The following is a 14128-nucleotide window of genomic DNA, read 5'->3' as shown; positions in this document are numbered from 1 at the left end:
GGGTCCATGATGGACCGGGTCGAACCCGGTATCCGGTCTGAACCGGGTCGAACCCGGTATCCATTTTGGACCGGGTCTAACCCGGTATCTGTTTTGTATCGGGTCCGACCCGGGCCTGTTTCGGACCGGGTCTAACCTGGGTTTTGGTTCTGGCCGGGTCCGACCCGTATTAAGTATGGGTCGGGTCAGACCCGGATCCCATTTGAAACTAGGTTGGATCCATAAAAAACAGGATCCAAACACTATTGAGACTGAATCGGATCAGGAACTTGATCCGACCCCTTCCGGAACCGGTTCGGAGCCATTTTTGACTGGTTCTTTCCAGTTTTTCACCGGTTCCGGGATGCTGAGACCCTATTTTCATAAATATAAAGAAATATAGGGATTTTGGCATACGGTTATAGGGTTTTATGAACTTTTGTTCATATTATGTATCGGTTTATAAGGTTCAGAACCGGTTCGGACCCTTAGATGACTGGTTCGGGGCGGTTTCAGACCGGTTCCTACATGAGGACCCTGGGTTTTACCCATATGAGCATGCTTTTGTTATTTTTCATGCTTTATAAAGTATTTATTTTGAATAATGCTTGACTTATGCATGTTAATTCATGTATTTAGCGTTGGTTAAGTTATGCATAATGATTTTAAGCATGAATTATGACTAAATTTATGACAATTAGTTTATGCATTTTTGTTGTAGTATAAACTGATATTAGGTCATGAATATACATGCATTAAAATGTGTGCATGGGTGTGCTCCATAATACGAATAAATTTTTCAGTAAAAGATTTTGATTAACCGATTCATCAATCACCAAAGTGATCTGAGTCGTGTTAATTGAGGATTCTTTGAACCGTATTAAGATTCGTAATTATGATTGTGTGTGAATTTATGAAACATCGATTCTACCCAAAGGTAGGTCGTTGTGTTCCAAATTTACACAGGGTGTGATAGTAGATATGAATTTCAGCCCATGAAGCATGTTCGTACCCAAAGGTACAGTACTGAATTGCCTCTAGATTCATGATCTACTAGTTTCACCAACTGAAGTCAATTCCTTGGGAATTAAAGAGACGGAGCAATCATGAGTATTATCGTTTTCACCAAAGTGAAACGATAATGGCTTAACTATGCTTGTCTCAGAAAAGGTGAAAATAAAGGGTCTCACTTTTACCTTTTCAACACGAGTCTCGTTTGAGCAATAATAGTAACATCTTTCCATTTTTCGTTCCTTTTATCAGGTTCCTTCCATATCGACGGTTCTAGTAGTATCCCTATCTTAGACGGATCAAATTTTTCTGATTGGAAAGAAATTGTGTTGTTCACTTTGGGCTATATGGATTTAGATCTGGCCCTTAGAATTGACGAACCTCCCACTCTTACAGAGCAGAGTACAGCTGATCAGAAAGCTGCCTCTGAGAAGTGGGAGCGCTCGAACAGACTTAGCCTGTTGCTTTTGCAATCTCGGGTGGCTAAGAACATTCGAGGTGCAATTCCTCACTGTAGGACTGTGAAGGAATTTCTGGGAGCCATTGAGGCTCAATTCGTCACTTCTAATAAGGCAAGGGCCAGTACCCTTATGTCCAAATTAGTGTCTATGAAATATGCTGGTGACAGTCACATCCGACAGCACATTTTGGAAATGAGGAATATTGCGACTCAACTGAATGACATGAAGTTCGCCATCTCTGACTCATTTTTAGTCCATTTGATCTTAACCTCGTTACCTACTGAGTATGGACCCTTTAAAATCTCCTACAACACACATAATGATGAGTGGTCTTTTAATAACCTCTTGAGTAAGTGTGTTGAGGAAGAGGAGAGGTTGAAGGGTGAGAGGGTGCCAAGTGCACATATGGCCTCTCATAAGGATAAACAGAGGTCGAGGCCAAAGAAAAGCTCTTTCAAAAAGAAGAATCAGAAGAGAGCCACTGGAGTTCAAACTCTCAGGCGAAAGCCAAATCACAGTTTGGTGGCCTTCTATAAAGTGTTTCTTCTGCAAAAAGAAAGGGCATAAGAAGATGAACTGTTTGAAGTTCAAGAAGTGGCTTGAAAATAAAGGTAATAAGTCATTCGTTTCTCATGAGTGCAATTTAATTCATGTTCCATTGCATAGTTGGTGGATTGATTCTGGTGCCATGGTGCACATTGCCAACTCTTTGCAGGCATTTCTGAACAAAAGGGAACCAACGGAGCATGAAAGAAGCATCTTCTCAGGAAATAAGATGCGTTCGCATGTCAAAAGCGTTGGGACCTGCAGAATTGTGTTGGAGTCGGGATTCATGTTGGATTTGGTCAATACATTTTATGTTCCATCTTATAGTCGGAGCCTAATTTCAATTTCAAAACTTGATAAGTTTGATTTTGTATTTAAATTTGAAAAATCTGAACTTATTATTATGAAAAATTCAATGAATATAGGTTCTGCATACATGTGTGATGGTTTGTATCGATTAAGAACCAAACTCCAAATTCAGGAATCTCACTCCATTGAGAACACAATGATTGGCAATAAACGTGGTCTAAAGGATGATCAATCCTATTTGCTTTGGCATCAGAGGTTAGGACATATCTCGAAAGAGAGAGTCCAAAGACTCGTAAAAGAGGGAATCCTTGGATCCCTTGATTTTACGAATATAGAGCCATGTGTTGACTGCATAAAGGCTAAGCAGTCTAACACATATAAAAAAGATGCCAAACGCAGCAATGGAAAGTTAGAAATAGTGCATACGGATGTCTGCGGCCCTTTTTCACCGTGTTATACGGGTGAAAAGTATTTTGTCACCTTTATAGACGATTACTCACGGTATATGTATCTCTACTTATTATCTGAAAAATCAGAAGTCTTTCAGGTTTTTAAGGACTTCAAGAAAGAAGTAGAGAAACAAACCGGTGAAGTTATTAAGGTTGTCAGGTCAGATAGAGGTGGCGAATATTATGGTCGTTTCACTGAGATGGGACAAAAGGAAGGTCCATTAGCGCGGTTTCTAAAAGATGAAGGCATTGTACCTTAGTATACCATGCCTGGTAGTGCTTATCAGAATGGTGTAGCTGAGAGAAGAAACCGTACGCTTAAAGAAATGGTTCGAGCGATGTTGAATCACTCAAACCTTCCTTTAACCTTGTGGGGTGAAGCTCTTAGGACTGTAGTGCATATTTTGAATAAGGTTCCTACGAAAGTTGTTCAAAAGACTCCTTATGAGTTATGGACAGGTAGAAAACCTTCTTTGTCATATATGCACATATGGGGATGTCCAGCAGAAGCTAAATTGTATAACCCACATATAAAAGCTTTTGATCCTAGGACAACTAGTGGTTTCTTCATTGGTTATCCAGAAAGATCGAAAGGCTTTAGGTTTTATTGTCCATCTCATACACCACAGATAGTGGAAACAGATAAAGCAAGATTTCTTGAAAATGGTTCTGTTGGGATAGATGCATCTCAAAATATTAATTTTGAGGAAATGCAGGATTCAGGTTTCTCACCTGCTAAGGATAATGACCCGACTTTCTCTATCATTGTTCCTTCGAGTAATGTAAGAGAAAGTCCAGTCAATGAACATCAATCCCAACTAGATCCGGTTGTTGATGAGGATATACAACAACAACAGGATACAGAGGTTCATTTTGACCCACCTGTAGCACTTGTATGGAGGTCCACCAGAATTAGGAAATCTGCTATCCATCCGAACTATGTGGTGTATTTACAAGAGTCAAATGATTTCATAGACATTGATGAAGATCCCTTCACTTTTGCAGAAGCCATTAAAAGTGAAAGATCAACACATTGGATTAATGCCATAAAAGAAGAGCTTGACTCTATGGCAAAGAACCAAGTGTGGGATCTTGTACCTCGACCTGATGGAGTTAGACCTGTTGGTTATAAATGGGTTTACAAAACCAAAACAAACTCTAAAGGTCATGTGGAAAGGTACAAGGCTAGGCTTGTTGCAAAAGGTTTCACACAGATAGAGGGCATTGATTATAATGAGACTTTTTCTCCTGTCTCAACTAAAGATTCATTAAGAATAATCATGGCCCTCGTAGCTCATTTTGATTTAGAGCTGCATCAGATGGATGTGAAAACCGCCTTCCTAAATGGGGATCTGGATGAGGAGGTATACATGCAACAACCTCCTGGTTTCAGTATAGATGACTCAAATAACTTAGTTTGCAAATTGAATAAGTCAATTTATGGACTTAAACAAGCCTCCCGCCAGTGGTATAAGAAGTTCAATCAGGTTATAATGAACTTTGGATTCACTGAAAACATTGTTGATCAGTGTATTTACATTAAGACTAGTGGGAGTAAGTTCATAATTTTGGTTTTATATGTTGACGATATTCTTCTTGCAACTGATGATTTGAGTCTTTTACATGAAACAAAAGATTTTCTTTCCTCTCATTTCGATATGAAAGACATGGGTGAGGCTACTTATGTCCTTGGAATTGAGATCCGTCATAATCGAACTAAATGTGTCCTTGGCCTATCTCAGAAATCCTATATCCTTAAGGTTCTTAAAAGATATGGGATGGAGAATTGTTCTCCTAGTTCGGCACCTATAGTGAAAGGGCATAAATTGAGCTTGAAGGACTGTCCTCAGGATGATATTGTGAAGGCTCAGATGGATGCTGTCCCATATGCTTCAGCAGTTGGGAGTTTACAGTACGCGCAGACCTGCACTCGACCTGATATAGCATTTGCTGTGGGAATGCTTGGTAGATATCAGTCAAATCCAGGCATTGCGCACTGGAAGGCAGCGAAGAAGGTCATGCGCTATTTACAAGGAACGAAAGACTATATGTTGATCTACAGGAAAGCTGACCACCTAGAGGTCGTTGGATACTCTGATGCGGACTTAGGAGGGTGTATTGACAGTAGAAAATCCACTACTGGATACATTTTCCTTCTAGCGGGTGGTGCTGTCTCATGGAGAAGCGGAAAGCAGTCTACCACTGTTGCTCATACCATGGAGGCGGAATTTATTGCTCTATACGAGACTTCGTCACAGGCCATTTGGATAAGAAACTTCATTATGGGTCTTGGTATAGTGGACTCTATTGAGAGACCACTAAAGATCTTTTGTGATAATGAAGCAGCCGTGTCTTTTTCAAATAACAACAAGAGCTCAACATCATGTCGACACATGGAGTTAAAATATTTTGTTGTTAAAGAAAGGACTGAGAATCATCTGGTATGTATTGATACAATTGGGACGAAGGAAATGACTGCGGATCCCCTTACTAAAGGGCTAGCACCGGGATTGTATTCTCAACATGTAAAGGGGATGGGTCTTTTTTATTCCTTCTGATGTATGACAATACATTATGTGTTTATGTTTTGATTCTCTAAAGTTTTGTGTTATTGTTGATTTTGCATAAAAAATCTCTCATATGGGTTAGAGAGAATAGCATAATAACAATATTAAAGGACCAATAGAATAGGTGAGAGACCAACCTATTCATAAAGGTAATTACTTTACATGCCTAAGCACTGAAGGTGAATTGTAGTGTAGTACAAGAAAATATGACATTTCATAAAGGAGTGTTCATATCCTTGACTCATACGATTTATCCTTGTGATAAAGGGTGGCATGTGAACCCACATGAAGAATTAAATCGAGATAACGGTATACACCTCGATTTAGTACACTTTTGGTGTCAATGGGTCAAGTGGGAGAATGTTGGACATTTTGGGTTTTACGGGTCCAACCCGCAGTCTGACCCGGTTTGACACAGCCATTAGTGGGTCATGTAACTGGCCAAGTAATGGAGATAGTGGGTGGGAGTTACGTGAATGTGGAGAGACCACATTCACGTAACTGCTTAATCTCCCATTACAAATAAGGGGTTAGGGGCTACTGGGATGATGAGTGACTTGTAGCTGTTTCCCTGCCCAAATTCTGCTCCGCATTCGGACGCTGCGGAAAGGGTCCTGCTCACCGTCGACATAAGGCCTGGGCTCATTGTGGGCGTCGACCGGCTGAGGAGAACGCCGAATCACCTACACGATCAATGGCGAATCAAGGTACGCTCCCTGTCTATTTGTTTTCACAGGGCTATCGCCAACACCGAGTGCCTATCATGCGTTTGCACAATCTGTTGGTGGGACGTTCATTTGTGATGAGAATTAGTACCCTGATTCAGTGGCTACTCTTCACATAACAAGTGATGAAAAATGTATCTATCCATGCAGATTATTAAGGGTCAGATTTGGTGGGCATTGGTGATGGAATAGGTTTGAGTATCAATCACATAGGTTCCTCTAAGTTTTCTCATGATCAGTATCTTTCTGGATACCCCTACCATATGGTGCAACAATATAGGTGCCTAATCTTTGGCAGGTCAGTCAGTTTACCACAGCCGTTGCAAGCACATTGAAATTGACATACATTTTAATTTGTCAAGGACAAACTTGCTAAGAAGGAGTTTTGCATTATATGTATTTCAACCAATGATCAAGTGACAAATATTCTTACAAATGTTCCAAGCTCAATGTTGTCCTAGGTTCGTTAAGCTTGAGGGAGGCTGTTAAAGATCCAAATGGATTGTGATCATATGGATAAGATCAATTGACATGAAAAGACTGATAAAGTTAGAAACTCCTCCAAGGACAAGTCCACTCAATCCAATTCCGTGATTCAAAGGGATGCCTTTTAACAAAGATATGGAAGGTTGAATAGGCAAGGGTTTCCAACTTGGTAAGCGGGGTCCTATGCTAAGCTGAAGGCCCAAGTCCGAATCCCTCTGCCACATGGGGCTTAAGAGATATCTGATAGGGGTTTGCCTAACCCAGTTTATCTTAAAAAAAAAAAGATATGAAAGGTTGTATTCAGAATATTATAAAGGATCTCAAATGAAATCAAGAATCCATTGTAATGATGCCTCTCTTGGTGATTATCCTTGTACATAGTGCACACGATCCGAGCTAAGGCTCAAGAAACTCGGCTCGGCTGAAAAGTAGCTCAAACTCAAAGCTGAGCCTGAGCAGTCTTGTTTGAACTCAGCTTGTAGCCTAGCCGAGCCGAACTGAGCTCGGGTCAACTCGTGAATCACCAAAAACTCCCAAATGCTAGAACAATGATTTCATTTCACAAATGCTCCAAGTGAATCAGCCAAACTATTTGCAGGTCATCAACCCCCAAATCTATTATTAAATGCTCCCCAAGGCACAGGAAATCCTCAACCATCTCTTTTGCTACACCAAAATCACAAAAAAATATATAAAAAGGAAAAAAAAGAGAAAGCAAAAACACCAACAAAAGAATGAGATCAATCTACTGCAGTAGCACTCGAACTGCCCTAAACCTTAATCGTCTGTCTCTTTTATATTTATACCAAAGATTTAATACATTATGAATCAACGGTTCAGATCTAAGAAGCATAACTGTATTTTGTAAATTATATATAACATAATGTATACTTAATATGATTAAGCCGAGCTTAATTGAGCTTAAACGGGCTAAACGAGCCCAAGCATCTGATCAAACTCTGCTTGTATGCTCGGTCGATCCTGCGTGTGTTGTAAAGACTGCTCATTTAAAGATTCGAACGATCCCAGGTCGGGTTTAAATGAGTTGAGCTCGAGCCGAGCTCGGGCTGGCTTGACTCTTTGTGCACCCCTACTTTTAGACATCATTATAAGAAATAAACGAACTCAACCTCTCCAAGAATCATCATCCTGAGAGAGAGAGTTCCATCATGGATGTAAATAGTTGTTTTGTGTGAGATTACCTTCTCCTTGTGCCTTGTGGTTTGTGTTCTGTTAGGTATCGGAGCATCTGATTCCAATTCTGAACCCAATCAAACTGTGAATCGGCCAATTTTTAACCAGCAGATGACATGTCAATAAAATATTAAAAAATCCCAATACTGATTTCTGAATCGATTTTTGGCCGATACGACCTGAATGACAGATACTGACACCAATGGCTCAGAGTTATCCATTAATTTGCTCCCATCTTAAAAGAGCATAGGATAGGAAATCTCTCTCTCTCTCTCTCATAGGCAGTGTATGCTGCCAACAAAGTTCATATACCAATATAGGCTCACATTTATAACTCATAGTACATATCCTTTTAGTACACATCCTTTAACTTTATTTAGAGCTTTAACCATGTACTTTTTCTTTTTTTATGCTTTCTCCTTTCTTGTTGCCATGCATAAGATGAACATTATGCGTTCATGGATCAATGAAACGTGATTAGATGAAGTCATCTCTCTCTCTCTCACACACTGTCTCTCTCTCTCAATCTCTCTGCTATGGCACAATGTTCTTCCTTTTGATTTTGATTTTGATTTTGTTACCATCAAGTAAAAAGCTGTCCCCACATAGACTAAAGTTTGGCATCACGTGGAACCAAAGTTCATGAAGCTTCAGTGTCTGTCCTAGAATTGTCTTCATATTGAATGTTTTTTGGGAAGGTAAAGCAAAATTTCTGCATATTTCTTACTCAGTTTTCAATTAGTAAAGGTATTTTATGAACTTCAATTTCCTTCCTACTTTTGCACCACAATCACTTGACACGCACCCCAGATTCTGTCTTCATGTTTAATGCTTTTGTGCAAGTAGAGCAAAATTCCTTCGTGTTTCTTGCAGGCAATAGCCATTTTCAATCAGTAAAGGCAACTTCATGAACTTCACTTTTCCTCCTACTTGTACCACAATTATTTGACGTGTACCTGCAAACTTTTTTTGTGTGGGGATAATGTTTTCTACACTCGTGGGTTTCAAACCCTTTAGTGATTTTTTTTAAAACTTTTTTGGCGTATCTAACCTTTCAAATGTGATCTACATATTTGGTTTAATGCAAACCAGCCTTGGTTCATTTTGTCCGGCGAGTATATTGAATTTTCCTGGGGTTGAAAAATCAACAGTCGACCTAGTATGACCAAAATTTCCAATTATCAGACAATCATATTTTAACATTAAAAAAATACAATTAAAGAGTGAATTCCTACTATTTTGATATGTTGAAAACCTGTCAGATTAGGTCAAAATAACATTCTCCTATGAGTTTCAACTAGGGGATTTAGAACCCACGAGAGTAGCCAATAGAATTTTTTTGGGGTACAATTAAAGCATATTTATTGCTTGCAAGAGCCATTCTCAATTAGTAGTTTCTATCACAAGACACTGTAGCTTTAGGTTCTCCTACAAAGATTATAACATGAGTAGCAAGTGAAGCATTAGGAGGCTAAGATTAAGATACTTATCTTATGGCATTGGTTCACAACTTTCTGATTTTCCTTCACTCCAGTAAGTGGAATAGTTCTTCATGAAGGGAGTTCCTTATCCAACAATCTTGTTCCTTAAGGCACGTTTGGAAGAGAGAAAGATGTAGGAAAAGTGATGCAAAATGAAAAATCATTACTGATTTTTGGATTCTTCCAAACGAGAGTTACTTTTTTGTTGAGAGAGTTTTTTTAAGTACATTTTTTGATAGGAAACATCCTTCCATGAGAGGTGGTGGAGGAATGTTTCCTACCAAGAGAAAATTTATTTTTATACTTCCCTCTACCCATCTAACTTCATCTCACCACCACCACCACCACCACCTACAATCTCACCATCCATCTCACCACCACCCACCACTATCACCATCCTCCTCCTCCTCCTCTCTCTCTCTCTCTCATTTTTTTACATTTTTTCACTCTGTTTTTCTTATGCTATACAAACAAGCAAAAAACTTTCTTTTAGAGAACTTCTCATATCAAAAACTCCCATAGGCAAAACTTTCTTTTCCTATGAGAGTTTCTCTCTCTTCCAAATGGATGTTGCTGCTCAAATCATACCAGATTACAGAACAGCAATTCAATCTTTTGCTTTTCTATTTTCTCATTAAACTCAGCCATCAATTCACTTTTTGATGCTTGTGGGCCCACATCTCCCAATTTCTGCATCAGCCTTGCATGAGACACACGGCCATAGTGGCCAATGTTTTTGGGTTAACACCCAATTCTTGGAAGTCCAGTTCATCTTAATAGTGATTGTCCTACATATAAGTGAGCATCTACTAAAAGAAATGTTCCAATCCAACTATTCAAAGAGAGTAGACATTTTCAAAATGGCTTTTGCTTTGCACACCTCAGAGGCACTCCATGTTATAGGAAAGTGCGTTAAAGATGTGGGTGTTGGAATAATAATTTATCACAAGAAGGGCGTGTTCAACAATCTTCAGGCTTTGCACATCCCCTTGTCCCAATTCTCATCCCTCACCATGTGTTTGCCTGTGGCAGTTGTAAAGACACTTAAAAAGTAAGGACAGTACTTTGTCTTTATGAATGAGCTAGTGCTGTGTTGTTTTCCATCTCTCTTTTACTGCCTAGTCTAGCTGGGATTCTGGTGTTTTTGGGCCTTTAGGTGTTTGTAGTTGAACTTCATAAAGGGGTTATCCCCTGCCTGCTTGATCATTGAAAGTAAAAGCTAGTAACAATGTGATCCAAACTGTAGGAAGGGTGATCATGAAGCTTGTAATATGATACCAAAACCCAATTACAAAACGAGAATATGCAGAAATAACTGAAAATTAGGAATCTATTATTTTTAAAGGCTGAGAAATAACAAAAAATCATCTCGAAAAAAAGATTGTAGCCTCATCCAACTTTCATCTATTTATAGAGAGGTCCTAATTTTCATTAGTATCCTAATTCTTAAAATTGGATTAAATATGTAGATCCAATATCCAAATATAATTGAAAGAGCTAAAACAAAATTCAAACACCAAAAAATGGATCTGAATGGATCTTATCAACCTAGATTGCATCGCCTTTGATCTTAATTGTGATGGCATGTAGATGCTATATGTGAAAGTTTGTCAATAATTTGTCATAATCTCTTGCTGGGAACATCAATATTTGTTATACCATGTGAATGCATACAGTGGTGATTGAAACAAGTCCCTTTCAATCATGTGCATGGAGATGGATTGTTGGTCAAGAAGATATATGTATGAGCACCAAGCTTATGAGCTTGAGCTAGCTAATCATATCGATGGTCAATCTCATGAGAAAACTCGGCACACTAATTGTTGTTATTCAGTAAAACCTGACCCTGTGATTTCCTTGATTCAATAGATTTGATTGTAGGCTCAGCTTCATGTTTGAAGTTTAACACTGATTTAAGCACTACAATGTAGATCCTTGATACATCATTTCTAAGAAAGAAGCAAGATTTTGGATTGAATCCTGCACAATTCAGGAAAAAAAATCATAAAATCTGGGAGCAATCTGCATGGTACCATTTTCATGAGTTTTTATCACATTGGTGATGTGCAGCATCTCATGTTTGTGTTTGGGGCAGTGTACTGTGCAGCTGGAGCAATACATCTTAACCACAGATGGAATACACAAGAAGCCAATTGAGTGACCTACACCAACAACAAAATCCAGGATCCTAGGCCGCAATTTCCGGTCACAGATCCTTGATCTTAGAACCTAGGGTCTCATAACAAGGATGCTAGATTCTACTCAGGGTCCGAAATCCCAGGCAGTCAAACGCACCCCAATTGGTTTAAACGGCCTGCAGCAGGGGGTCCAGTACAAAGCATTAACGGCAAGGTGCAGGCATGGCCTATGGCAGTGTTTTCACACACATATTAATTGCAAGAGAACATAGAAAACAATGCAATAACCTTATGGTGTATGGCTTATTCCAAGGTCCTGTACATAGCATTAATCACAATATATGAGCAAATCTGCACTCTGGAATTCATTACTAACAAGCCTGTTTTGAGCTCAAATGCCCTGCAACCAGTGTCGGGTGCAAAGCACTTGCAGCAAGAATAAGAGAGAACCTGAGCCCCATAATTTGTACAAAAGAAAGCAGAGTGAGTTTAATGGCTGACACTAGGCTCAGACCAAAGCATTGATGGCTAGTACAAGTAAATGGCACAACAAATGAATGGGCTCATCAGTGGTCTATGTACCAAACTCTGCTGCATAGCATATTAGCCATAGTCACAAATCTCCTTCTTGGGAAAATTCTGATAATACTTTCGAATTTCCTTTTTTCTCTCTCTAAATTATCAGCACATATAAATTATACAAAAAAAATTGAACAAAATTTGTGTTTGATGCATTAATGTCATGCTAAAATCGTGTTAAAAACATATTATTTTTCGAAGATAAATGAGTTTTTGAAAATATCACATTCTTTGGCATAATATGGGTCGTTGAAAACAATGCACTAAAATCACGATATTTTCAAAATACCAGTCATATTTGTTGCTATGATGCTAGCATTGTGCTCAATACGGTCAACGTTGCGGCATCCAAACCATAATGGTGGTTTCTTGGTTATTCTAAAAAGGTTGCTAACAACAAATGTGCTATGGCAGGCTGAGCCAGCATGACTAGGTCTTCGTGCCAGGTGCGGTTTCTTCGGGTTATATAAAAAAATGTGAGCCAGCCTCATGGGCCTTGTGCCCAAGAGCTGGCCCATTTTGTTGTATGGTCCTTTTGCGCAGTTGGTAGGCCCTTAATTATAGTTTAATGGGTCTGGCTAAGGGCCTGATTTTTCAAAATGCTTTACTGGCGCTTGCTGAACCTCCCAAACATGGTTCTTTTCACACCCTAGTGTGAGAATGTCAAAAGATACCGGTAGTAGATTCTGGATTTGGATACTGCCAGGTTGGATCTATTAAGTTTGAGAAAGGTCAACATTCTTAAATATATGATTTGGTTGGATTATTTGCATAAAAAAAAAACTAACTAAATAAATAACATGATATAAATTAGTGGACTTCAATGAGTCTATCTCTTAGTCCCTTGTCTTAGATTATACCATAAATAAAAAAACTACAGGCTATTAAAATGACGAAGGGATGAGATTTGTCATTAATGCCACATAATTGGTGTATTTGTAACAAAAAGATGTTCAAATTCAAGATAAAGTCAGAATTAAAAATAATAACAGTAATACATTTTCTTGCACATGCACAACTAAAACATTGGATTTATAGGAATAGTTTACTAAAAGAGGATTATGATTACTGTTAATCATCATCATAATTTAAACAAGAAACAATTTAGAATGGATTGGCAGTTGGCTACCAGCTAAAACACCACCTCTTGAGCTGCTAGGTTTTGTTTAAAATGTGTATTGAAATCGTTAATGATTGCGGTTAACTTGGTTCAAGTTGGTTAAAATGGTTTAGTCAAACTTAGGCTCAACTAACCGAGTTGACTTCAAAGCCGAGTTCATGGGTCCAGATCCTAAACTCCATAAAACCCGAATACAGATGAACAAAAGAAGACATGGGTGGCCTACCAGAACCAGAAAATCTCTTCGGATACCGGACTTTTTTTACAAGGTGGAGGATAGGTCCTTATGTTCACATGGGTTTCAAACAGTGTTCTGCAGAGTCTGCATTGTCCTTGTCAAAATTGTAACCGCACCTTTTTACTCTTTCTAATATAGCATTCTGGGCCTTGACCGGTAACCATCTGACTATAACCTAACCTAATCAATGTGGGACCCCATGACCTTGTCTCAACTTGGAATGACAGCCAATCACAACCCTGAGATTTGCCACTAAACACCAATGTTGTCAGTATCGGTATCGGTCCCGAATCGTTGGGCCACCGATTCAGCTGTATGGGACGATACCGATACTCAACTGAATCATGCATTCTGTATCAGCATAAAAAATAGTAAAAAATTATAACGTGTCAATTATAATGTGACACGATGTTAAAACCATTAAAATAAATTTAAAAGAATGTTTAAAATGCTTTTTAGTATATTTTTATGATTATTAAAAATAGCCGATTAATTCAGGCCTGCAGCGTATCGAATTTCTGCCAATAGGATGCGTATTGGCTGCATGCCGATACCAATAACATTGCTAAACACTGTTATTTATATTAATCCTCTCTTATTGTTAAACACATAAGTGTATTTGCCAACAGACTCTTACCCATTTCTATATCATGAGGCACGAGGAATACAAGAAACGTATCACGAAAATAGTTCAGTTGTCATTGATGAACAAAGAGAGAGGGTGCCAATTATTCCATATTATTAATATAGTTGCTGCAGTATTTATAATACCAAGATACAGTACATATTGCAAGAAAGGCCGTTAGCCGTTAGGTTTATTTTAATGGCTCGGTTGCTGTTACAAT

Source organism: Nuphar pumila, chromosome 3 (assembly GCF_984573655.1).
Source record: "Nuphar pumila chromosome 3, dmNupPumi1.hap1.1, whole genome shotgun sequence".
Classification (NCBI taxonomy): domain Eukaryota; kingdom Viridiplantae; phylum Streptophyta; class Magnoliopsida; order Nymphaeales; family Nymphaeaceae; genus Nuphar; species Nuphar pumila.
Note: the sequence above shows the minus strand (reverse complement) of the source record.